The sequence below is a fragment of the Artibeus jamaicensis genome, unplaced genomic scaffold (assembly GCF_021234435.1).
Source record: "Artibeus jamaicensis isolate MK-2021 breed Jamaican fruit bat unplaced genomic scaffold, CSHL_Jam_final contig_601, whole genome shotgun sequence".
Taxonomy (NCBI): domain Eukaryota; kingdom Metazoa; phylum Chordata; class Mammalia; order Chiroptera; family Phyllostomidae; genus Artibeus; species Artibeus jamaicensis.
Genome location: NW_026521902.1, coordinates 3,253,163 through 3,279,180, shown reverse-complemented (window position 1 = coordinate 3,279,180; position 26,018 = coordinate 3,253,163). Strand labels below are relative to the sequence as shown.

General features: G+C 42.8%; 1 pseudogene; it reads right to left on the bottom strand.

Annotated features, from left to right (window-relative positions):
* Positions 1-20,478: 20,478 nt before the first annotated feature.
* Positions 20,479-25,064, bottom strand: LOC119049932 (HLA class II histocompatibility antigen, DQ beta 1 chain-like; annotated as a pseudogene).
* Between the last annotated feature and the right edge of the window lie 954 nt (positions 25,065-26,018).

Genomic DNA, 26,018 nt, shown 5'->3' with positions numbered 1-26,018 from the left:
GCAAAGAAAGTGGGGATCATAGAAGAGAGAAAATTATTGCCACGGAGATGTTCCCTTCTATTAGCTTAAACACTCCAGGGGCCTTAAGTTGTGGTGGGAAGAGCAGAGCTCCGAGAGGAAATGGTGTGGGGCTGCAGCTCTACCTCAGATGCACTTCCTGAGAGTCAGCAAATTACTGCTCAACCTCTTTTTGCCTTGGGCTTCTCTTTGGAAAATGTGGGTCATGTTTCATGTATTTTACATGTACAGTTTCTTACATACAAACTTACCAGTAACATCACTGGTTAATGTCGCAGTGTTCCTCTCTCCTGTCATGTTAACTGTTCGTAATGTCACAAACAAACAAATGACACCCAGCCCTGCTGGCAAGTGATTCTTTTTTTTTTTTTTATTGATTATGCTGTTACAGTTGTTCTATTCCCCCTTTATTCCCCTCCACCCTACCCCACCATCACCCCCCCTTTAGTTTATGACCATGTGTCTCAAGTCCTTTAGATTCTATATTTCCCATACTATTCTTGCCCCCCCATCTATTTTCTATCTACTGTCTATGCTACTTATTTTCTGTACCTTCTCCCCCCCTTCTCCTCCTCCCACTCCCCTGTTGCTAACCCTCCTTGAGATCTTCATTTCTATGTTTCCACTCCTGATCTAGCTGTCCTTTTAGTTTGCTTTCGTTTTAGGTGTGGTTAATAACTGTGAGTTTGTTGTCCTTTCACTGTTCATGTTTCTTTAACTTCTTTTTCTTAGATAAGTCCCTTTAACATTTCATATAATAAGGGCTTGGTGATGATGAACTCCTTGAATTTGATCTTATCTGAGAAGCACCTTATCTGTCCTTCCATTTTAAATGAAAGTTTTGCTGGATAGAGCAATCTTGGTTGTAGGTCTTTAGATTTCATGACTTGGAATACCTCTTTCCAGCCCCTTCTTGCCTGTAAGGTCTCTTTTGAGAAATCAGCTGACAGCCTGATGGGGACTCCTTTGTAGGTGACTGTCCCCTTAGCTCTTGCTGCTTCTAGGATTCTCTCCTTCATTTTAATCTTGGCTAATGTAATGATGATGTGCCTTGGTGTGTTCCTTCTTGGGTCCAACTTCTTTGGTACTCTCTGAGCTTCCTGGATTTCCTGGAAGTCTATTTCCTTTGCCAGATTGGGGAAATTCTCCTTTATTATTTGTTCAAATAAGTTTTCCACTGGTGGCTGTGCCTTCCCCCTTCTGGTACCCCTATAATTCGGATGTTGAAGCGTTTAAAGATGTCCTGGAGGTTCCTAAGCCTCTCCTCATTTCTTTGAATTCTTGCTTCTTGACTCTTTTCTGTTTGGCCATTATTTGCTTTCTTCTGGTCCACTCCCTTGATTTGAGTCCCAGTTTCCTTTTCATTGCTATTGGTGTCCTGTGCAACTCCATTCATTTCAATTAGTTTCGCCTTCATATATTTGTCTAATTTGTGGGTATAATCAACCAGTTCTGTGAGGATCCTGATCACCAATGTTTTAAACTGTGCGTCTGTGAGTTTTGCTATTTCTTCATCGCTTAGATTTATTGGCTCTGGGGCTCTGAGATCCTCCTGCGCCATTCTTGGTCTGTTTGGGCCCTTTAAGTGTGAGAAGCGGCGCCTTGGATTCCCAGGTTGCTGGGTTGTGACGCTGTATGTGGGGGCGTGGCCAGAGCGGGAAATAGCGACCCCCTCTGCCGCTTATCACAGCTGGGTGCGGAGGAGCAGTGCCTTAGGTGGTTCACCTGGGCCGGGCCACTCAGAGTCGCTGGGTTATGATGCTGTATGTGGACGTGGGGTCAGAGCAGGGAAATGGCGGCGCCCTCCACTGCTGCTTGCCATGGGGACCTGCCGGCCCGGTCCAACCGCCCACTCCCTCGCCTGTCCACCCTCGCACAAATGCGCGATCTCAGTCAACACGCAGCCCCGGGCCCGGCTGTCTCCCCCGCGGTCGCTCGCCTGGTTGCTCGCTGGGTCACTCACTAGGTCTGACCCTGCGCCTGGATTCCGCTGGCCTGAGTGTGTCTGGCCGAGTCCTCCTGTGCAACCCTGCTCCGCCAGCTGCTGGTTTTGCCCCTTACCGGTCAGGCTGAAGAATTTGTTGTTAACGGACTTCCGAAAAGTTCAATTTTCTGTGTTCTGGCTGTGTTTTCTGTTGCTAATATTTAGTTTTCTCTAATCATGGTTGTGTGAGAAGGCACGGCACACCCACCTATGCCTCCATCTTGGCGGAAGTTCCCAAGTGATTCTTCATAATGAAATAATTTATTGCATTTATGCTCTTTGAATGAAAGTATTTGAAAGTTAAGTTAGTTTTTCTTTTTCTTTTTTTTCTTTTTTTTTTTGGAAGGAAAGGGGCATTGTTGGCATGTTTGTTTGCTTGTTCTTGATGCGGCCTATTGCAAGCTCTTAAAACTCTCCACATGGGGTTTTCTCAGCCTGCAGGTGGAGCAGGCCACAAGGGCTGGGGGGTTAATGGTCCTGGGAGTATATCTGTTGGCCAATGAAAGATGGGAATCAGGTGATAACACCCCTGCTCCGTCACTTATCAAAGGGGATAACTCTGAGGTGGGTTCTACATTGAAGTTGATTTTTCTCTTAGAAGCATTTCAGCTGCTTAAATCCATGAACCATGAAACAGGTTCATCAGATGTCAGCAAAGGCACAATCCACAACCATTCTCAACGTTCAGACAGTCACCTTCAGTTTCCAGAGCAGGGAGCAAAAGATGTGGAGAAGCATTCTCAACTCAAGAATGAGGGTAGAAGCATAAAGGCTGAACATCTATCCAACTCACACCTGGAATAGGGTTTGGGGACAAGAAAGAATGGTCAGAGAAAGTACTTGAAGGTACCTTAGTTTCCTCAACCTTCACCTCAGGGTCCCTCAGAATAACAGAAGCCTCTGGTCCATTCCCCCGCCACGCCCCTCCGGGGTCCTAAAGGGAAAATTCGTCACTTCTGTTCTGGGGCTCTGCGGTGGAGGCTGCGTCAGACCTGGGTATTCCCTGTCTCACTGGCCTCTTCACACAGACTTCTCTACTAGCAACAAAAGTGTCAGCTTAGACTCCTTTTTCTGATTGGCTGAAATCTCATCTGAAAGGCCCTGGTTTGGACATCTTCAAGCTGCTTGCCCTGACCCCGTCAGTGTTCTCTACATTTTCTAGAGTTCCCTAGACTGTCATTGTCCTGGCTATATTCTTTGGTGCAGCCACTGCTGGCCTGGTCTGAGAGGAAGGCCACTCAGACAGACATCCCTGCTCCCAGCACCTCACCTGAATCACCTCACTGGCCCAAAGGCAGGGCTCTTTGGAGGAGGGCAGTGTGTGCCCATGTGGGTAGACAACGGAATAAAGAAACAGTCATGAGCATGAGTGAAGGTACAGTGCTGAGACTCCCCCAGGGGACATCCTCTGTTCCCTCAGTGTGGAAGATTCAAGGTGTGGACTCCTTTTTTGTGGAAATCCAGGGGGAAATCATCTTCCCTGGTCAGCATCCCTTGGAATCTGTGTGTGGTCAGTGCATTAACCATGAACATAATAATTACTTTGTCACCTGAATTGCCAGGACCCCATTTTTCATTCACTTCAGTAATTAAGAAACATTGCTATTTTAAAGGATTCTGTGACCTCCTTAATGTAAATGGTAGTGTAATTAGAGATACTGCTCCCAGAATATTATTTTATTTCATTAAAAATTTAGCAAGCATTTATTCCTACGTTTTTCTAAATCTTTACAAAGCTACTCACATATGTTCCCATGTGATCCACTAGGTAACCAGTCAGATGAAGTCTCCGTGACTACTCATATAAAGTCAGTCCTTTCTCTTTACACAAAATTATCACTTTAAAATCACACTTTAGATAATCTGAAAAAGAGTCAAATTAGTAGCACAGTGACCGAGGATAAAATATGTTAGCTCTGAGAGACTTCATTTTGCCTCACCTGTAGAAAGCACGCACAGCTCACAGGACACTGTCAGGACCCGGCACAAGTGGAAAACTCCTCTGCGACCCTTGCTGAGCTGCATGCACGTGAGTTCTAATATAATAGTAGTGAGTTCATCGGGGTTTTTAATATCACTAACAAAGACAGCAAAGTCTTCTTGTTATTTCCATCTCTGTCCACATGATGGAATTACTGTGATTTTGAGTCCCTATCCCTTACTCCTCATTACAGAGGGAAAGTGGGGGAAGCACATCAGATCACAAACCCGAGCCTTTCCTTCTCTGTAGTGATAAGAGTTTCCCTGCACAGAACTGCCACTCAGTTGTAATTTCAGATCTCAGAACGTGGTCCTCCTTTCAGTGAGCTCACAAATGTGGACACTTGAGTGCAAAACAGAGTCATAGCACAGACTGATGAGAGGAGAACAAAGTGAGGGCAGCTCTGTGAGCATGTGGGCTATTGAGGCAGAGAGTCCAGGACCACAGGTCACCCATCATGATGAGATTTAGAGGGAGAGGGACTGGCCGCTCCTTGTTGTAGCTGCTGCCAAATCTCTAAAGCCACGTCCTGACCGTGGGCTGAGTGCCTCGTATTTCCCACCCCATGATCGGGGTCCCCTGCATCTCAGCACTGACACATCCGTGCAGCCTTGTTCCCAATAGCTTTTTCCCCTTTCGCAAAAACCCAGCAGGTACCAGACAGTGGGTACTGTCACTTAACAATACTTTTATACCTCCAAAGAGGCAAGGTCCTTGGTTTCAAAGAAGAAACTAAAAGAATCCTGCCTTCCAGGAGTTCACATGTGAGGAGAGAAATATATGTGGAGAAAAATAAACAAGATAAAAGTTTGCAGCAGCCACTAAAGGGAAGGGCACATGTGCTGACTAAAGACAATGTTGAAGGTTCAGAGACACAGAACTATAAATTAATAATGGTGCCCATTGGTTCAGTGATTTTTTGTCTTGCAAATGGTTGGTAACATAGGACTAGAATATGAGTATTATTTGTGGATTAACCAAAATAATAATTTTTCAAGATGAGGAGGATGGGGAATTGATGGTGTAAAGGTCAGAACAGGACTGAGACAAGGCTTTCCAGGTGCGCTTCTCAGAGCAAGTGATGGCTCGGCTGATAAAGGGCCATTCCAGGCAAAAACAAAACAAAAACACCACACACACTTATCTAACTGCAGACAGGGAAGTTTGGCAAGACTTTGGGGCTACAAGCGTTGGCAGGGTAGGGGGTGGAAAGAAGAACTCACATTGTGTCGTTTGGTATGCTCAGATTCAGGTACGGTGGGATTCAAGTATTCTGGTCTTCCTAAGGTTTGACAGCAGCACCATTGAAATTCACCTAATTTTTTCTTCCTAGTATGAAAGAGAAAATAGAGGTAATTTAAGCAGAGAAGTGTCAAGACATGGCTTTCTGTTCATAAAGCCACCTAGGAATCAGTGTGGAGGGAACTTTTGAAAGGGGCTGTAGATTACTCTGTGTGATTCGAAAAAGATCCAGGTTAATTGGAGGCACCCAATCCACCAAAAACTGGTTCACTAAGAAATTAACTTGCCAATGGCCAGTTTGCTAAATTTACTACAGTTACTAATGCACCCCAAATTCATTTCTGTTTTATATCTCTAAAGTTGTTTAAAATATGCTAAACCACAGTTGGAGGTTTGGAAGTGTATTAGAAGGTTGAGAATCACACACCCCCAAGTTTCTGGGGCCCTCTTCCCCCCCCCCGCCCCATTATCTTGTTCTCCAGGACTTCACTCCATCTTCCTGCCAGTGAGCAGCCCAGATTCCACTAGACTTTATAACAAGTGCATTTACAAACACAAAATGAAAACTGGATGATCACAATTCACTTAAAATTTCAGAAGCTGTTTAAAATGCTTTGAATGTAAATTGAAATAAAAATTTTACTTAAAAATATGTTTTGGATGAATTTGGTATCTATTTTAAATTGATCCTTCAGAGAAATTAGCAAAAGAGACTTTAAACTGTTAACCTTTATAAAAGTCAAATATAACTTTTTAAAAAAGGAATGGATACCAATTATAATAAAGAAAAATTTTATCTGAAATGCTGACATTTTTGTAATGTTCACTGGACAATGAATAAATAAATTCAACTATTCCTCAAGCAAAGTTTTGGTAAATTGCTAACCTTACTGAATCTGGTCTGTAATTTGTAAGACACGTCCTGTGAGTGCACAGGAGCCTCTAACCACAAGTTGTTTTTATCCAATTCTTGTTTCTGGACTGGACTTCTCAAACATATGACCATAGAAAGCCCCAGATGTGTGAGAAAGCTAAGAGGAAAAGGAAGGAAGCTGGGATTTGTACCCGGGCGCTTCCCAGCATTGGTTCCATTCCATCGGTGTGCACAGAGGTCGGACCCCTCCTGCCAGTCTCACCCACCCTCTCCTGTTCCCATGCTCTGCCACCTTTGATCAGTAACTGACCACATAGGCATGTGGTCACACCCTTTCTCCAGTTGGTCAATGATTTTGATTCAGATGAGCAGGTCTGCATGGGACCTGGAAAAATGGATCAAGTGGGAGCAACCTGAGAGTGGCAGGTTTGTAGAATTTGACCCTTTGGAGAATCGAGAAACACTGCTCACTCACAGGCTGGTCTGCACATCATGACTGAATGTTCCAACTCTGCCCACACCCTCACTCCTGATTCTCTGATCCACGGGCCCTTTCTGCTCCCCATGGGACCCTGTGCCTTTCTAAACCCATCATCTCTTTCCCCAGAATCCCTGGTTCCAACCCATTCTCAGAGAAGAGAGAGACACCAGTCTGCAGAGGCTGACCTGGGCATTGTGGAGCACTGCTTCCTTATCATTCCATAGCTGTGCTCGGGTGGTGCCGAGGGTGTTGTAGGGTGAAAGGACTAGGACTATGGAAGTGGGTTTAGCAGGAAGATAGACAATTAGATGACACAAGGAATTTTCAAAATCTGGGGATGAATGAGAAGTGCATGGCCCTGGCATAGGAGCCAGAAACAACAATTTCATGCAGAGAAATGGCCCTTTAAAACAGAAGAGGAAAGTGATGAGAACCCAGGTTGCATGCTATGGACTCGCTGTATGACTGGGCCTTATCTCCTGATCCATTTATTTAGGTTCTTTCTTCCTGTCAATCTCCTCATCCCCTTCCCACCTCAGTGAGGTCACTCAGCACTCACCTATGCATGTTACAGTTTCCTGCTCATCTCTGGTGTTTTTCCTCTCATCTCTGTTTCCTTTTCCCTGCTGATTCCTAGAATATTTCCAGAGACCATTCTTCCCCCTGCTTTTGGATCTGTGGTCACCATGTTGCTTCTTCTTCAGAAAAACCTTAAATATCTTTCCATGGAATTTTTATAATGTCACCTTCTTCCATGAGTTCTTACCAGTAAGAGAGGCTATAATATGCAACTGAAATATATTTAGCCCTGCTTAAGATTACACCTAGAGTCGTGGTTAATGCACAACCACATCATCAGCAATGATATGTGGGGGAGAATGATCTTATGTTCTCATGTATGAAAACTGAAGCTATTCTGAGGAACCAGAGACTGAGGTGGGTGTTGCACTACATCCACCATTACTCCCAGCCCCTTTGATAATCTTACTTGAAGAAGGATGTAAAGTCAGAATGAGATTACAATTTGGATATATGACCAAGTCCCACCATTGGGAATGATATTATCTGGCTTGGAGACAGTCAGCTAGTATCTGGCTTCTCTCAAGTCTCCTCATCAACTACTCAGCAACTACACTGAACCTAGAATGGTTTTCTGAACCATAGACCACTGGCAAAAATTAGCACAATCCTTGTTCATTGCATATTTTTTTCAGTAAATTAGGCTCTGTTCAGAAAAAAAAAAAAAGAACAGTTTTAAAGAAAAAGATACACTGGATTTCCAAGATGAAAAGTACATGGAAGCTATATTCACGTGCTCCCAGCCCCAAACCAAATTTACAGCTAAATTGCGAAGCAATCAACCCAAACAACCTGCTGAAAGATGTGCTTCCAGCACCTAAAGGATCAGAGAAGATGCTACGTAGACACTGGTGAGAAGGGTTGAGCTGCAGTAGGGGAAAGCCCCTGCATGAAGGTGCTTCAGCAGCTGAGGAGCTGGAGAAATATCACAGCTGCAGCGCTCCCTTCTCCCAGGAGCGTGGGGTCACGCAGGGATCCCTGGGAAGGGGAGTCTGTGTGGCATCTGGCAGTGAGACTCAGGGGGGTTCAGTGAGGCTGGGAGACTCAGAGTGTACCTTCCAGGGTAGAGCGCTCTTATTGTTACAGTAACAACCTGGGGGCTTCATGCTGTGGACTCCGACTGCTGGAGAGGCCACGCTGCCATACTCGAGTCGTGTGGAGGGGTCTGCTGGCTACACCCAGCGGTGACTTTAGGGGGGCCTCTATTTTTTGTTCAGGTAGAGACCCAGAGAATGACTTAACAGTGTGGTTGAGGAAAGAGGACTGATTACCCCCACCTTGAGTGCACATAAGCACAGCAAGCACTCTTCCCTGGACCTGGAGCCACTCCTGGTGCTGAATTCTGAGGCATAGAGGCACCACCCCAAGCTGGGTTAGGAGCCACTGCAGAGCAGCAACTTTTGGCTCCACCCAACTGAGATCAGCCATTTGAAGACATGAGTGTGGCACGGGGCTGGAATTTGTAGCCCTGCCCTGTTTGGTTTGGGAGTGAGCAAGGGAGCACACAGAGCTGAGATTTTCAGACTGTGTCTCCTGGGGACGCTTCTGTCTGGGAGCCAGATGGGTGAGTGTGAGTTGCTTGGCTACATCCTAGGAAGGCAAATCCAATCTCCCCTGGGCTTAGTTCCGCCCGTGCCATCTTGGCAAAAAGGAGGCATTGCCTGCCCCACTCCTATGGGTTTACTGGTACTGGGCACCACCCCAAAAACAGTTTAAATCAGCCCTGCCAAACCTGATTACTCCTATCAGACCCACCCTTCCACCCCCCACCCCTGCCCAGTGCAGTTTTGTGATGGGAACTAGGGCAAAAGAAACAGCAGTTCAGAACCAGGGCTTTCTTTTTTTTTCTTTCTTAATTATTTTATTGTTGTTCAATTACAGTTGTCTACATTTTCCCCCACCAATTCCCCGTCACACTCCAGCCAAACCCACCTCCCTTCCTTGCTTCCACCCCTCCCTTGGTTTTGTCCATGTGTCCTTTATACTAGTTCTTGAAAATCCTTTGTCCTATTATCCCCTCCCACCTCCCCTCTGATTACTGTCAGATTGTTCTTAATTTCAATGTCTCTGGTTATATTTTGCTTGTTTGTTTTGTTGGTTACGCTTCAGTTAAAGGTGAGATCATGTGGTATTTGTCCCTCACCAGCTGGCTTATTTCACTTAGCATTAATGCTCTCCAGTTCCACCCATGCTGTCACAAAGGGTAGGAGCTCCTTCTTTCTCCCTGCTGCGTAGTATTCCATTGTGTAAATGTACCACTGTTTTTGATCCACTCATTTACTGATGGGCACTTAGGTTGCTTCCAGCACTTGGCTATTGTAAATTGTGCTCCTATAAACATTGGGGTGTATAGGTTCTTTTGGATTGGTGTTTCAGGGTTCTTAGGATATAATCCTAGCAGTGGAATTACCAAGTCAAAATGTAATTCCATTTTTGTTTTCTGAAGAAATTCCATACTGTTTTCCACAGTGTCTGCACCAGTCTGCATTCCCACCAGCAGTGCACTAGGGTCCCTTTTCTCCACATTCTCTCCAACACTTGTTTGTTTTTTTGTTTATAATGGCCATTCTGACTGGTGTGAAGTGGTATCTTGTTGTGGTTTTAATTTGCATCTTTCTGATGGCTGGTGATGCTGAGCATCTTTTCATACGTCTCTGGACCCTCTGTATATCCTCCTTGGAGAAGTGTCTGTTCAAGTCTTTTGCCCATTTCTTAATTGCTTTTTTTTGTCTTATATTTAAGTCTTTTATCCACCTTGAATTTACTTTTGTGTATGATGTAAGTTGATGATCAATTTTATTTTTTGGCATGTAGCTGTCCAGCTCTCCCAACACCATTTGTTGAAGAGGCTATTTTTATTCCATTTCAGGCTTCTTCACCCTTTGTCAAATATTAACTGACCATAGAGACTAGGGTTTATTTCTGGACCCTCTGTTCTGTTCCATTGGTCTATATGTCTGTTCTTATGCCAGTACCAGGCTGTTTTAATAACAGCTGCCTTGTAATACAGTTTGGAATCAGGCATTATGATCCCTCCTGCTTTGTTCTTCTTTATCAAAATTGCTGCAGCGATTTGGGGTTGTTTATGGTTCCATATAAATTTCTAAAGTGCTTGTTCTCTCTCTGTGAGATATGTTTTTAGTACTTTAATATCTATTGCATTGGATGTACAAATTGCTTTGGATAGTATGGACATTTTGATGATGTTAATTCTTCCAATCCAAGAACATGGCATATGTTTCCATTTGTTTGTGTCTTTCTTAATTTATTTCTTCAGTGTTGTGTAGTTTTCTGCATACAGGTCTTTTGCCTCCTTGGTGAGGTTTACTCCTAGGTATTTTATTTTTCTTGTTGTTCTATCAAATGGGATTTTTCTCCTGATTTCTGTTTCTGATGTTTCATTGTTGGTATACAAAAATATCTTTGACTTCTGGATATTGACTTTGTATCTCACTGTTTTGCCAAATTCATTTATTAGGTAGAGCAGTTTTTTTATCTATAGGATTTTCTATGTATACTATCATGTCATCTGCAAACAGTAACAGTTTTGTTTCCTCTTTTCCAATTTGGATGACTTTTATTTCATTTTCTTGTCTGATTGCTGTGGCTGGGACTTCCTATACTATGTTGAATAGAAGTGGTGCAAGTGGACAATCTTGTCTTGTTTCTGATCTTAGTGGGAAAGTTCTAAGTTTTTGCCCATTGAGTATGATGTTGGCTGTAGGTCTCTCATATATGGCCTTTATTGTGTTGAGGAATGCTCCCTCTATTTCCATTTGCTGAGTGTTTTTATCATAAATGGGTGCTGTACCTTATCAAATGCTTTTTCTGCATCTATTGAGATGATCATGTGATTTTTGTTTTTGCTTTTGTTTATGTGATGTATTACGTTTATTGATTTGTGGATATTGTACCATCCTTGCATCCCTGGGATGAATCTCACTTGATCATGATGTGTGATCTTTTTAAGGCATTGCTGGATGTGGTTTGCCAATATTTTGTTGAGAACTTTACCATCTATGTTCATCAGCAATATTGGCCTGAAGTTTTTTTTGTTATGTCTTTATCTGGTTTTAGGATTAGGATGATGCTGGCTTCATAAAAAAAGTTTGGGAGTCTTCCATCTTCTTGGATGTTTTTGAATAGTCTGTGAAGGACAGGGCTTAGCTCATCCTTAAATGCTTTGTAGAATTCTTCTGTGAAACCATCTGGTCCAGGAATTTTGTGTGTCAGGAGTTTTTTGATTACTGCTTCAATTTTGTCAGCTGTTATTGCTTTGTTCAGGCTTTCTGCTTCTTCTTAATTAAGTTTTGGAATATGATATGTTTCTAAAAATTTGTCCATTGCACCTAGGTGTTCAAATTTTTTGGCATATAGTTCATAGTAATTTCTTACAATCCTTTGTATTTCTGTGGTGTGAGTTGTAATCTCTCCTCTTTAATTTCTGATTGTGTTTTGGGAGTCCTCTCTCTTTCTTTCCTGATGGGTCTGCTTAAAGGCCTGTTGATTTTCTTTATCTTTTCAAAGAACCGGATCCTGTATTTATTGATCCTTAGAACTCTGCTTTTAGTCTCTATGTCATTTATTCTACTCTGATCTTGGTTATTTTCTTTCTTTTACTTGCTCTGGCCTATCTTTGTTGTTGTTCCTCATGTTTTTGCAGGCGTAGGGTTAGGTTGTTTGTTTGAAATGTTTCTATCTTCTTTAGGTAAGCCTGTATTGCTATGAACTCCCCTCTCAGGACTGCCTTTGCTGTCTCCCATAAATTATGAATTGTTGTGAGTTCATTTTCATTAGTTTCCAGAAACTTTTTGATTTCCTCCTTGATCTCATTCTTGACCCATTCATTGTTTAATAGCATGCTATTCAATCTCCACAAGTTTGAATGTTTTACTGTTTTTTTCCTTGAGGTTGGTTTCTAGTTTCAGTCCCCTGTGGTCAGAGAAAATGTTTGATATCATTTCAATTTTCTTAAATTTGTTGAAGCTTGTTTTGTGTCCTATCATGTGGTCTATCTTTGAAAATATTCCATGTGCATTTGAAAAGAATGTGTATTTTGCTTCTTTGGGATGAAAAGCTCTATACACATCAGTTAAGTTTATTTGATCTAGGACATTGTTCAAGCTGCAATATCTTTTTTATTTTTTTTTAATTTTTTTAAACTTTTTTATTGATTATGCCATTACATTTGTTCTATTCCCCCCCCGCCATTCCCCTCCACCCTGTATACCCCTCCCCCACCATTTCCCCCTTTAGTTCATGAACACGTGTCTCAAATTCTTTAGATTCTGTATTTCCCCTACTATTCTTACCCTCCCCCTATCTATTTTCTATCTACTGTCTATGCTACTTATTTTCTGTACCTTCTCCCCCCTTCTCCTCCTCCCACTCCCCTGTTGCTAACCCTCCTTGAGATCTTCATTTCTATGGTTCCGCTCCTGATCTAGCTGTCCTCTTAGTTTGCTTTTGTTTTAGGTGTGGTTCTTAATAACTGTGAGTTTGCTGTCCTTTCACTGTTCATGTTTTTTATCTTCTTTTTCTTAGATAAGTCCCTTTAACATTTCATATAATAAGGGCTTGGTAATGATGAACTCCTTGAATTTGGTCTTATCTGAGAAGCACTTTATCTGTCCTTCCATTCTAAATGAAAACTTTGCTGGATAGAGCAATCTTGATTGTAGGTCTTTGGTTTTCATGACTTGGAATACCTCTTTCCAGCCCCTTCTTGCCTGTAAGGTCTCATTTGAGAAATCAGCTGACAGTCTGATGGGAACTCCTTTGTAGGTGACTGTCCCCTTATCTCTTGCTGCTTCTAGGACTCTCTCCTTCATTTTAATCTTGGCTAATATAATGATGATGTGCCTTGGTGTGTTTCTTCTTGGGTCCAACTTCTTTGGTACTCTCTGAGCTTCCTGGATTTCCTGGAAGTCTATTTCCTCTGCCAGAATGGGGAAGTTCTCTTTTATTATTTGCTCAAATAAGGTTTCCACTCGTGACTCTTCCCCTTCTGGTACCCCTATAATTCGGATGTTGGAACATGTAAAGATGTCCTGGAGGTTCCTAAGCTTCTCCTCATTTTTTTGAATTCTTGTTTCTTCATTCTTTTCTGTTTGATCATTTTTTTCTTCCTTCTGGTCCACTCCCTTGATTTGAGTCCCAATCTCCTTTCCATTACTATTGGTTTCCTTTGTATTACCATTCATTTCAGTTAGTTTAGCATCCATATGTTTCTCTAATTTGTGACTAAAATCAACCAGTTCTGTAAGGATCCTGATAATCAGTGTTTTGAACTGTGCATCTGAAAGATTGGCTATTTCCTCATCACTTAGATCGATCAGTTCTGGGGCTCTGAGTTGTTCTTGAGCCATTTTTGGTCTATTCACGCCATTAAGTAAGCGGAGCGAAGCCTTAATTGTTTACCAGGACGGGCGACCCAGGTCGCTGGTTTGTGATGCTGTGTGTGGGGGCGTGGTCAGAGAGGGAGCAATGGCGGTCCTCTCCAGTAGCCCAGTCCCTCCAGTCACACCACTCGCCCTGGGCCTGTTTATCCGATCGGAATTGTGCGAGCCTGCACGACCAACCGCAGACAGCCCGCCGCACCTCTTCCCTGTGTGCTCCCGTAGCTAGCCCATGATCTGCGCCTTCAGCTGCTCGCGCACCACCTGTTCGGGGATTTTTTCTTGCCAACCTGCTCCGCTGCTGGTTTCGCTCCTCTTACCGGTTTAGCTGAGCATTTAGTTGTCTTTGGACTCCGTATTGTTGATTTTCTGTGTGGCTTGGTTGTGTTTATTGTTATTAAAAATAGTTGTTCTTAGATTTGGTTGTGCACAGAGGCAAGGTGGTTCCACCTACACCTCCATCTTGGCCTCAAGCTGCAATATCTTTATTGATATTTTGTTTTGAAGATGTATCCATTTTTGACAGTGGAGTGTTGAAATCTCCTATATAATTGTGTTGCTGTTAATATCTTTCTTGAAGTCCTCCAAGATTTTCTTTATGTATTTGGGTGCTCCTGTGTTGAGTTCATATATATTTACAATGTTTATGTCTTCCTGATGAATTCTTCCTTTGAGTATTATGAAGTGACCTTCTGGGTCTCTTTTTATGGCCCCTTTTTTTAAGTGTATTTTGTCTGATATGAGTATTGCTACCCTGCCTTTTTTTCTGTCTGTTTGCCTATAAAATTTGTTTCCAGCCCTTCGTTTTCAGTCTGTGCAAGTCTTTTGTCCTGAGGTGGGTCTCTTGTAGGCAGCATATATGTGGGTCATGATTTCTTATCCCCTCAGGTATTCTATGTCTTTTGATTGGAGCATTTAATCCTTTTATGCTTAAGGTTATTATTGACAGGTATTTATCCATTGCCAATTTTTCCTTTTGTACTTGTGTTCCCCTCCTCCCCTCTTTTCCTTCATATTCTTAAAGCAGTGCCTTTACCATATCTTACAATGCTGATTTGTTAGAGATGTGCTAAAGTAAAGGTATACATTTTTTTGGGGGTCTGGTACACTCCTTATTTCACCCTCCATTTTAAGTGAAAACTTTACTGGGCAGAGTAATCTTGGTTTCAGTCTTTTGATTTTCATCACTTTGAATATTTCTTGTCATTCCCTTCTGGCTTATAGTGTTTCCGTTGAATAATCAGCTGGTAGCCTTATGGGGCTCCCTTGTATGTTACTAGCTGTTTGTCCCCTATTGCCTGTAAGATTCTCCCTTGTCTTTAAATTTTGTCATTTTAATGATGATGTGTCTTGGAGTGGACCTCTTTGGGTTCATCTTGATTTGGACCCTCTATGCTTTCTAGACTTGCATGACTTTTTCTCTCATCAGGTTAAGGAGGTTTTCTGTCATTACTTTTTCGAACAGGTTTTCTATCCCTTGCTCCTCTTCTCCTTCTGGTATTCCTATGATGTGGATGTGATTGTATTTTATGTTGTCCTACAGCTCCCTTAAACCATCTTTATTCTTTTTGAGCCTTTTTTCATTTTGTTGCTCTGTCTGGGATTTTTTTTTTCTACCATTTCCCCCAGCTCACTGATTCAATCTTCTATCTCATCTAAACTGCTTTTAATTCCTTCTACTGTGTTCTTCATTTCAGATATTGTGTTCTGCATTCCCTCCTGTCTTTTATTGATAGTTTCTTTGTCCTTATTAATGCTGGTGTAGTTCACAATAAGTTACTTGTAGCTTCCCTGGAGTTCTCTGTAGTTCTCACTGAGTCTCTCGAGCATCCATATAACTCTTATTTTTAATTCAATGGCTGATAGTTTCCTTGATTCTATATCACCTGTCACTCCTTCTGGGGATTCCTCCTTTCCTTTTTGATTGTGGGTTGTTTCTTTATTTCCCCATTTTATGTGATTCTTCTTGGGTTTTTTTTTTTTTTGCACATTAGATTGATCTGCTTTGATTCCCTTTCTTTCTGATGCAACCTTCTATGGCAGAAGACCTGTAAGACTCAGTTGCGCAGTCTCCTTGATCTCCTGAGCCTGATTTCATCCTCTTAGGATGCCCTTTATGCCATTTATGTTAGCTCTCTGGATGTATTGAGCTTTGGTTGTTCTTTGGTCATTCTTTGGTGGTTTCATCCCTCTGGCTTTCTGACTGAGGGTCACTCCACCCACCACATCTTGTGTGCTGTTGTACAGGGGCTGCCAGAACAAAACCAAACAGCCCAGGAAACAAACCCACACCTTCAAAAAATAACCCTTACCCACAACCACACTATCAACAGCAAATGAGCCAATATTAATAAAGGTGTAATAAGATTAAGACTATTATTAGAAAGAAAAAATGAATATGAGATGACGAACTGAAAGAAAAATGATTTTAGAGCATAGAGGGAAGACCAATAATAGTAGTAAGGAATAGAGACAAGGCAAAGAGGGAAAGGAAATAAAATTGACATCATAAGTAAAAAGGGAGGGTAAAAGGCAGAATGATGTAAGAAGAGAAGCATATAATATTATGTTTAAACAGAAATTTTTAAAATATATGGTGAGAAAGAAAAAACACAGGCATCAAATTGGAAAAAGATCCACCACAGCAATATCAACAAATGAGGAAAGTATTATAGGTGAGATGGGAATAACAGGAAAAAAGAAAGAAAGAAAAGCCTAAGGGATGTCTTGAGGAAAGAGAAGTAAATTTTGAGAAGATGGAGGGAAAAGGAATACTAACAGTGAAGAATGAGAACTAGGCTAAGACCAGGAAAAATTAAAATTTAAAACAAAAAAAGGGAGCAGGAGGTAAGGGAAATTAAGTAGGAGAAGAGAATGGTAAAATTTGAGATTTGAAATACAAAAATAGTGAAGCTCTAGAAATAAAATTGAAGAAATGCAACAACAATCATATCCACAACTGACGAGCAAAGATTGATAAGGATGGAGAGAGAATAAGGGTACTTTAAGAACAGGAAAAAGAATGTGAGGTAACTGATGACAAGAAAAAGAGGCTGGGTATGGTAGAAATGGTAAGAGCATGGCATAATGTTGTGGACCGCTCTGCCTGGTTTTAGGAATTGTAACTCTCTACCCCCTGTGGCTTAAGGATGAGTGAGCGACTACCTCTGGAATGCAAAGCACAGGAGACAAAGCTTGTCTCTGGTAGCAAATGCTGCCTCAGTTTCCTCCCTGCCTCCAAAGTATGGTCAAACTGGTAAGACCTCTTGGAGGAGGGGCAACCTAGGCCAGACACGACCACTTGGGAGGCCATCAAGGAAGGACTGGGAGGGATACTACAACAAAGAGCAATGGACTCTCACCCCCCACCCACCCCCGGCTTTGACATAGCCAGAGTCCCCATGTCTTCTGGGAGAAGCACTTCCCGGCTCTAATCCCCTTAAGCCTGAATACCTGTTGGGGAGGGGTGCAGCTCCTTGCCTTGCTAGAGCTCCTCAGTCCAGGGAAAAATCTGGCATCACCAAGACTTCCTGATAAACCTGTGAAATCTACTCTGCTAAGAGTGCTTTCATTCATATGTTAAGGGTTCGAGCAGGAAACTGTAAAACTCTCTGCCTGACAGACTCTGACTCAGACTATTTACTGTTTGATCCTTGCTGTCCTGTATTCCTGTGTATTACAACCCAATAAAAGTCCCTGGAGGAAGGGGCTCGAGGACTTTTTTTCCTCAGAGAAACTGGCTGCTGCTCAAGGCCTTTTTCTTCTGGGAAAATGGCCACCTCTCCTCCCCAAACGGATCACGTCATGTCTCTGTCATGTTTACTCTCATCTGTGGCACACGGGGAGGACTTGCAAGGAAAGTCACCCCCACAAAATAGAAACAAGTTGTAGTGAGACAGAAAATAAAACTTAAACTGAAAATAAGAAGAGGAAAGAAGAAGGTAAAGTGGAATAAGAGAAGGGAGGAGCAAAATATGATATTTGAAATAAACTGTAATATAAAAACTACTGACATAATAGGCACAAAATTGAAGGACAAGAAAGGAATGTTTAAAAGCTATACAGGAGAGAAAATAATACAAACCATGGAGAAGACTGGGGTGGAATTTGTCTCAGTAGAATCTAGTGCTTACCACTGTCTTCTCTTTCTGGATCTGCCCCTGGTGATGTCAGATGGTGCCCCAGTCTGGCCCTAGGCAGCCTGTTCAAGTGATCCACGGTCTGTGGCTGTGTCCTTCATCTGTTAATCTAATCAACCTGTAACCAGCAGTCAGGCTTAAGCACCACAAAAGTGGGACAGAATAATTTTCGTGGGTGGGCCTCTTGCTTCCTCTCAGGTTGACACCATTCAGGGAAGAGTGCTTAGCCTAAGAGAGATGTCTCCTCCAATATGGGGAATCCTCAGCACAGGGATCTTGGTAGCCGTTCCTTCAGTTCTCTCCCCAGAACCACCAACCCCAGACTCTCCTCAAGCATCTCTAGTCCACTCTGCCCTCCCTCTGCCAGAGCCCTGGGTGAGTGGTTGTAAACTAAATTTTGTAGGTTGGCCCTTTAACAGGTTCTCTGCATCTCCAACCATCACTCCCTGGCAGACAGAAACCCTGCTGCTTTTCACAGCTACATGTTATCTGGGTTCCTTTCCAGCTCAGGTGCTGTAGGCTGGGGAGCTCAGCTTGGGGTTTATACCCCAACTACTCAGAGGGAAACCCCCCAGCCCCTGAAATATCCCTCCAGCACTTCACCTGGTGCCCATGGGAGCCCAGCCAGCCCCCTCACATCTCCTCTGCACTCCGTACCACTCACTTTGTGGTGAATTGGTTTATTCTGTCTGTGCGGGGTTGTAAGGCTTCCAGCTACTGTTTGGTTGGTTTTTCTGGATGATTTCTCTATAGTTTATTTATAATTCCAGATTGGTCCTGAGAGGAGGTTAGAGTAGCTTCCACATACTTTTCCACCATCTTTGATCTTCCAAAATATAGTGAAATGATTCTAAATAACAGAACTGGAAGAAAGTATAGAGAAAAATATTGTTATACTATAATTTTTAAGGTTAGTATTTAAAAATCATTGTAAATGCCACCACAAGTTATATAAAAATCACAAATTGATATGTTAAGTGATTATCAATCATTAAGCATCCAGCTATATAAAAAGTGCTTAAGATGCAGTATAAAAACTTAAATGAGCAAAAAGCACTGTCCTAGTTCTCTACCACTGCCATAAAAAATTAGTACTAACTTAGCAGATAAAAACAACACCCCTTTATTATCTCTGGCTTCTAGGTCAGCAGTCTAGGCAGAGCTCAACTGTGCTCTCTGCTTAAGGTCTCACAAGACTGATGTTACAAGGTGAGGTTGTGGTTCTCTGGGGATTGGGGCCCTCCTCTGCCAAGCCTGCTGGCCCTTGGCAGAATTATTTTCCTTGTCTGTGTTAAGTTCCTGTTTCAGGCTGGCTGTCAGCAGGAAGTCACTCAGCTCCTGGAGGTACCTCTCAGATCCTTCCACTGGCCCTCCCCATATTCAAAATCAGCAACAGCAAATCTCCCTCACATTGAATCTCTCTTCGAAAGAGTTCAGTTCCATTTAAGTGCTTTTCATTTAAGGTCATGCTAGCCCAGAATAATGTTTGTTTCTTAAGGTCAGCTTCCATATGAACTTTCAAGTCATCTGAACCCCCAAAATTAATTTTCCCTTAAGCTGGTATTGGTAGGGTTTTCATCAAATGCAACTGAAAATAAAACCTCCACTGCCAATTACATTGGGGAGAGTGATATTCAATCAACAATCCTTGTTTTGCCCCAGTGCACACAGGCAGGGCCCTGGATAGGAGATACCTGTGCTGTCAGTTCTGTTCCTTACAGCACTAGGCATAAGGTACCATAACTGACACAAAATAAATGCACTTGCATGATATGTGAAACTCATCAGACCAGAGTGGGAGCCAGCAGAGGCTGCTGCCCACAATCCCAGCTCCAGGGCCCCATGGATGGTGGAAAATTGAATTTGTTTCATACCTCATGTCACATTCTTGTATGGCACCTGAGTTAGACCGAGTATGGAGACCCATGATTTTCTAGCCTCCTTGTCTAGATAGTGACTTCTTTGCAGTGTAAATGAACTTGAAAATCTGACTTTTGCTTTGCTCAGTGTTTCCCCACTAACCACCACCATTCTACACAAGCAGAATTAGAACACAAGTGATACACAAATCTATTTAATTTTGAAAAAATTATTGAAAGATAAGAACTTGAGATTTAATTCATAGTCAGTCTTCAGAAAGAGAACAAGATCTGAAGTGCCAACTGAGAATACTTGGGGTTCAAACAGACACAGCTGGCAGCACAGGGAAAGAGCCTCCAGCAACAGGGTACAGATCAGTCACAGGCAGAAATGCAGGGAAGACAAGAACCAAAAGAAGATATGGCAGCTGCTTCTTAGTCCTGTGGGAGCAGGATCTTGGTGGGTGACAGCGGGCATGGGTGCCTTGCTCAAGGGCCTGATGGAAGGCAGGCTGGGGAAAAGTAGGACAAGACCAAGGGAAAGTGACAGATCCCAGGAAAAAAAATGTTTGGGTCAGTGTTCAAGCCCTGGAGCAGAGAGTCATAAGCCACACCACCCCTGAATAAACTCAGCCCCTGCCCACCCTGGGGACATGTCTGCAGGATCAGGGCAGGAAGATTAATCTTATATCAACACCTCTCTCCTTTAATGAGTAAACAACACACTCTGCTAAAGCACAGACCTCAGCTTGAAGGAGCATAACAAAATGCTTTGGTGAAGCACAGTCCAGGGACTAAATGAATGGGTAAGAACTGTAACTTCCCGTCATCTAAAATTCAGCAAATTCAGCAGCATTTTCTGTAATTTGGACTCTAGAGTCTTATTCAAACCTCACAGAACAGCTGAGACCAAAGGTTGGGTCTTAGTCCATGAAGTGGTCTCTGAAGTTTCCTGCAGAGATCATGCAAAATGTTCCAGAATTTTCTGACCCCCAACTCATACTAGAATGAATGTGGCATGAAGCCAGGACAACCTAACAGAAGCATGTCAAGACAAATCCACTCAGCCCCTTTTTCTATCTTATGTGAGTCACAGTTCTGGGCAAGAAGAGTGGGAATATTACCTGTGGGTGGAGCCTCAGGGTGTTCTATCATCAGGAAGAATGAAAAGAGAATGGAAAAAAGCTCATAGACCTGAGTAAAGGGAAAATTCCATCTGCTTCTCCTTATCCCATCCTCCAAAAGGAAATTCACGAACTCCAGATGCTCTTCCCTGCACCCCCACCCAGGCTCAATAAGACTTCAACTGTCATACAGTGAGAGCACCCAAAGTCACTGAGTCAGTCATTGAAGGAAGATGAAGAGAGGCTGTAGTGCACTGTTGGTGGGACTGCAGACTGGTGCAGCTACTGTGGAAAACAGTATGGAATTCCCTCAGAAAACTAAAAGTGGAGCTACCTTTTGACCCAGCAACTCCACTGCTGAGATTATATCCTAAGAACCCTGAAACACCAATCCAAAAGAACCTGTGCACTCCAATGTTCATAGCAGCACAATTTATAATAGCCAAGTTCTGGAAGCAACCTAAGTGCCCCTTAGTAAATGAGTGGATCAAAAAACTATAGTACATTTATACAATGGCATACTACACAGCAAAAGTAAGAAGGAGCTCCTACTCTTCACAACAGCATGGATGGAACTGGAGAGCATTATGCTGAGTGAAATAAGGCAGGCAGTGAGGGACAAATACCATATGATCTCAAGTATAAGTGGAACTTAATCAACAAAACGAAGCCAGAGACATTGAAATAAGAACAAATGTACAGTAACTAGAGGGGAGGGGGGTCCAGGGGAAATGGCAGAAAGATGGGGGAGGGTCATCAAGAAACACATATGTAGAACCCACGGACAAAGCCAAAGAGCAGGCAGGATTGAGGGTGGGAGATGGGGGGGGAGAGGGCAAGTGGTAGGGGGAGAATGGGGACAACTATAGTTGAACAACAATAAAAAAATCTTATAATAAAATAAAATACTGAAGACCTGAAAAAAAAAATCTTCACCACTCACCTCTGAGATGAAGCAAACTTGACCTAGGACAAGAAGGTCTAGTCTTCCTAATTTCTGCAACCTTCCACATCCCCATCTCAGTTCCCCCTCCTCTTGGTGTCAGGTAGGAAAAGTCACAACAGAATGGTACTGTCCCAGCCCCAGTCTTCCCCCATTTTCTCCCAACATGCCTTACCTTTATTCTTCCAAATGTGGATGATAAGGCCCAAACCAAGAAAGACCAGCCCCAGCACAAAACCCAGAACTCCACTCAGTATCTTGCTCTGGGCAGATTCAGACTGTGCCCCTGGTCAGTGTTTGTCCCCACATTCCACAGTGTCCTCATCTGGAAGCCTGGAGTCTATTCTAGGACACAAGATAGAGAGGAGCTCTGAAAGCAAATAGAGGAGGGTCAAGGGCACACATAGACCCCCAGATGGCAGTGTAGATGGAAGGCAGGTCAGGGGGCAGTTGCAGCTCCTCAGGAAGTACGTCCATCTATATCCCCACAGACTTTCTCCAAGACACCACCTTAATGTCAAAGCCCAGAACTCCAACACTGAGGAGACACACTGCCAAGGCTGAGCTTCAGCCTGGGGACTCAGATCATGTAAAGGGATTGCCCTAACGTCTCGGGAGAAGATAAAATCAGTGTTCAACAAGTGCCTTTTGGCTTGAGATAACGGGATCTCAGTCCTCCATAATCCCAGAAATTAGATCAGAGAGTTATTAGGGGAGAAGGCATGAGACATGCCTGACACAGCAGAGATAAGGAAGGACCTCACCCCACCAGACCAGGGTCCTCCCTGCCCTGCGTGTTTTCTGAGTTCATGGTGTCCGTGAAGTGCCCCCTGCGCCACTCCACTGTGATGAGGGCTCTGCAGGCTGCAGTGCTCTATATGGCGGGTGTAGACATCTCCTCACTGTGGGATGATTTCTAGCATCACAAGAATCCAGTAGGTCCAGTCCCCATTCTGAATACAGCCCTAGCTGTCTCCTCCTGTTCATTCCAGAACCATGTGACTTTACGAGGACTTTACGAACTTGACGAGGATAGAAATTTGTCACCGAGCAGACCAGCAGGTTATGGTGGTTTAGGGCCTTTGTCCTGGTTGGAGAGATGGTCACTGTTGGCCCAAGTGGGAGGAATAACAGACAGAGAAGGTTAGAGGGTGAGGCAGCAAAGGAATCCTCACCAAGGGCTCGAGTCCCTCCTTTTATACTAAAGTAGAAGGATAACAGGTTTTAAATAGTCTTTTATTAGAAACCCAGCTCTGGTTTTAATCAGCTGATTTGTTAGCAAGCTTTTTAGGAAAATTATACCTTTACTCAGATTTTACTTAGTTATTAAACAAAATAATTTATGTGAAAACTCTTTGCAACGTGGACTGCTAATTTTTTAACGTGCATGTACACACCTATGTGCACACAGTTGGGGGGCCAGCTCTGACCCACCAGGCAGGGAACAGAATTAGATGTAGCAGGAGCAATAGGAGTCCAACAATATGAGGGTCTCCCAGCCAGTCAGACAGGGCTGGGTCTTGTGACCTTTGAAAAACTGACGCTCAGAGCAGTGACATGCCAGCTGCTGCCCCAGATGCAGAGTTCATCCTGCCTAGATTTCAGTCCGCCTTCCCAGCCGGGCCTCTCCCTCGAAAGGTGAAACCCCTCCCAGGACCACCAAGATGATCCCTCCCCAGTAGGTTCTGGGTGAGGAGGCTCTGGCCCATCCCCTCTCACCTCTCCGCTGAACAGTGAAGTGAACAGTCTCCTTGAAACTATGCACAGCGTGTCCGCAGGCGCCAGGTACTCTGCCAGGAGGTTCTTCTGGCTGTTCCAGCTCTGAGCACTTGACACCCCAGCTCTGTGACAGCCACGAACACCCCACGTCGCTGTCAAAGCGCACAATCTCCACCTTGCTGTAGATTTGTCTGGCCACAAGACGTACATGCGGGGGCCCGCTGGTGAAGGTAACACATGCCCTTAAACAGGTACACAAAGTCCTCTGTGGGGAACTGCCGCCTGGCTCGCAACCAACCGCTTGGTGTGGGGAAGGAAGACAACTGCACAGCCAAGTGACCCAATAAAACCTGTCTCAACCCCCAGAACTTTGTCCCCAGGAAGAATTTAGATGGCTTCTCTGCCTCAAATTCTGAACACTATTAAAGAAAATTGAATGTAAAGAAAAATAATGGGACAATTAATTACAGGTAATAAAGAAATAAAACTCAGTTATTTGCATATGAGAAACTTGTGAATAAAGAAATCCCAAATAGCCTACTGTTAAATGAATTTCAAGCAGTAGTTTACCAAGTAGCTGGATACAAGACCCATTTTAAAACATTTTATAGACCAAGAACAAATTTTCAACTATCACCACAGTGAAAAGAACATTATCTAAGAATAAAACCTACAAAAGATATATAAGATTTCTTGAAGGAAATAAAATTGTATGAGATATAATAAAAGATTCCTAAATAAATTAAAAAATACATCTTCTGCATGGATTGGAAGATTCAGTGTTCTAAACATGACAATTATCCCAAGTGAATTTATGGATTTTATACATTTCAATTAAAATTCCTAGAGTTTTTTATTATTTAAAACTTCATAAGCTGACTCTAAAATTTAATAAAAGGAGCAAAGATTAGCCAAACTACTATTGAAGAAGTAAATATCATTAAAAAATTCTGTTCTGCTAAATACCAAAATATCAGATAAAACTGTGATAATTACATACTGTGTTACTGATACAGAAATAGGAAAATAGACAGCATAATATGTCCCAAAATAAGTTTTGTGCACAGACTCACACTAAATGTATGACCAAGGTGGCATTGTCCATCAGTGGGGAGACAACGTTTTTGTTACTAAATGGTGTTCTCATGGTGGGGAAAAGAAATAGGGGTACATAAGCCTCACCCCCTTTACAAAGCGGACCTAGATGAGTTAAAGACCTGCACATGAAAAGCAATACTACAAAGTCATCTTCATGACTTTGGCGTTGTAAAGGGTTTCTTAAACAAATCATTAAAAAAACTAACCTTACAGAGAAAATCTCAGTAAGTTCATAAAATTAATAATTCCTGCACCTCAAAAAAATCAGTGAGAGTTAAAAAGATAAACCACGAAATACAAACAAGTGTCTGCAAAGCACCTACTGACAATGGGCTTGATTCACAAAATATTTTTACATCTTTTTTTTAAATAAGATAGATAATATAATAGAAAAGATAAGAAAATATCTAGATATTTCAAAAAGACAAAATACCAGTGGACAATAAACATGCAGAATGGCTTGTCCTTATTAGTAATCAGAGAAATGCGGGTTACAAACAAGGTGAAACAGTACTGTACACCCACTAGACAGGGAAACACAAGAGTGTGTAAACTACCGCCAGCTGCCAACACCTGGGCTCTCTTACGAACCGCTGTGCAAGTGGCAGAGACGGACAATGCGCATGGTAGTCAGACATTCCCTTGTGGAGCTGAAGATAAGCAGACTGTCATGACCCACCGATTCCAATCTTAAGTGTATACTCCAGTCTAAGAAAGTCAGGCTCGTATGCTCCCGGATGCATGGAACAATAGAAGCAACTCCAAAGTGCGTCCGCACTAGAGTGGTGAGTACAGTGTTCACCCTTATCAAGCGGAACCTAGTCCACGACAATGAAAATGGACGGACGGCTGGTACATGAGAGGTCTGGACAGGTCTCCTCAGATGTAAGACAGGATAAAAGAAGCAAGACAAAATACAACATTTATGGAACATTTGAGGGTAAATATGAATCTATATTGTTTAAGGATACATTCATGTATGTTGAACACATAAAGAGTAATGAAGTTAAGACTACAAGGGTCACAGTAGTGCTGACTTCTGGGAAGTAAAAGTGGGTGTGATTGGGAGATGGCACGTGGGACTTTTATGGGACACTAGTGATATTCAGTCATTTTTGACCTGATTATTAATTATTTGGGTACTTCTTTATAACTTTAGTTAAATTTTTATATACACTTGATATAATACCTGCATTATGTTATATTTCAGAGTAATTAATTTTAGAAAGTGGGATAATAATACCCTAGAGTCATCAGTGTGAGTGTGTGTGTGTTACGTTTAGTGAGGTGGTTTCTGTAATGATATCACCACGGGACTGAGGAATCAGTGGATGTCAAATAAATATTAATTTTTCTTGTTTTTCACCATTCTCATAGCCCTATTCACTATCGATATTGACTCGGGCTTCTATATCAACTCAAACTTAGTGACAGTCACTGCCATGTGACTCAGGCCATGAGGGTTCTCATCTCAGACCCCACAACATTTCCTCCGTGAACCCACTACTTGCACTCGGGAGGGCACTGTGCTCAGCAGACAGTGAGCTGCAGACTGGCTGCTTGAGTTTCTGCAGCCCTG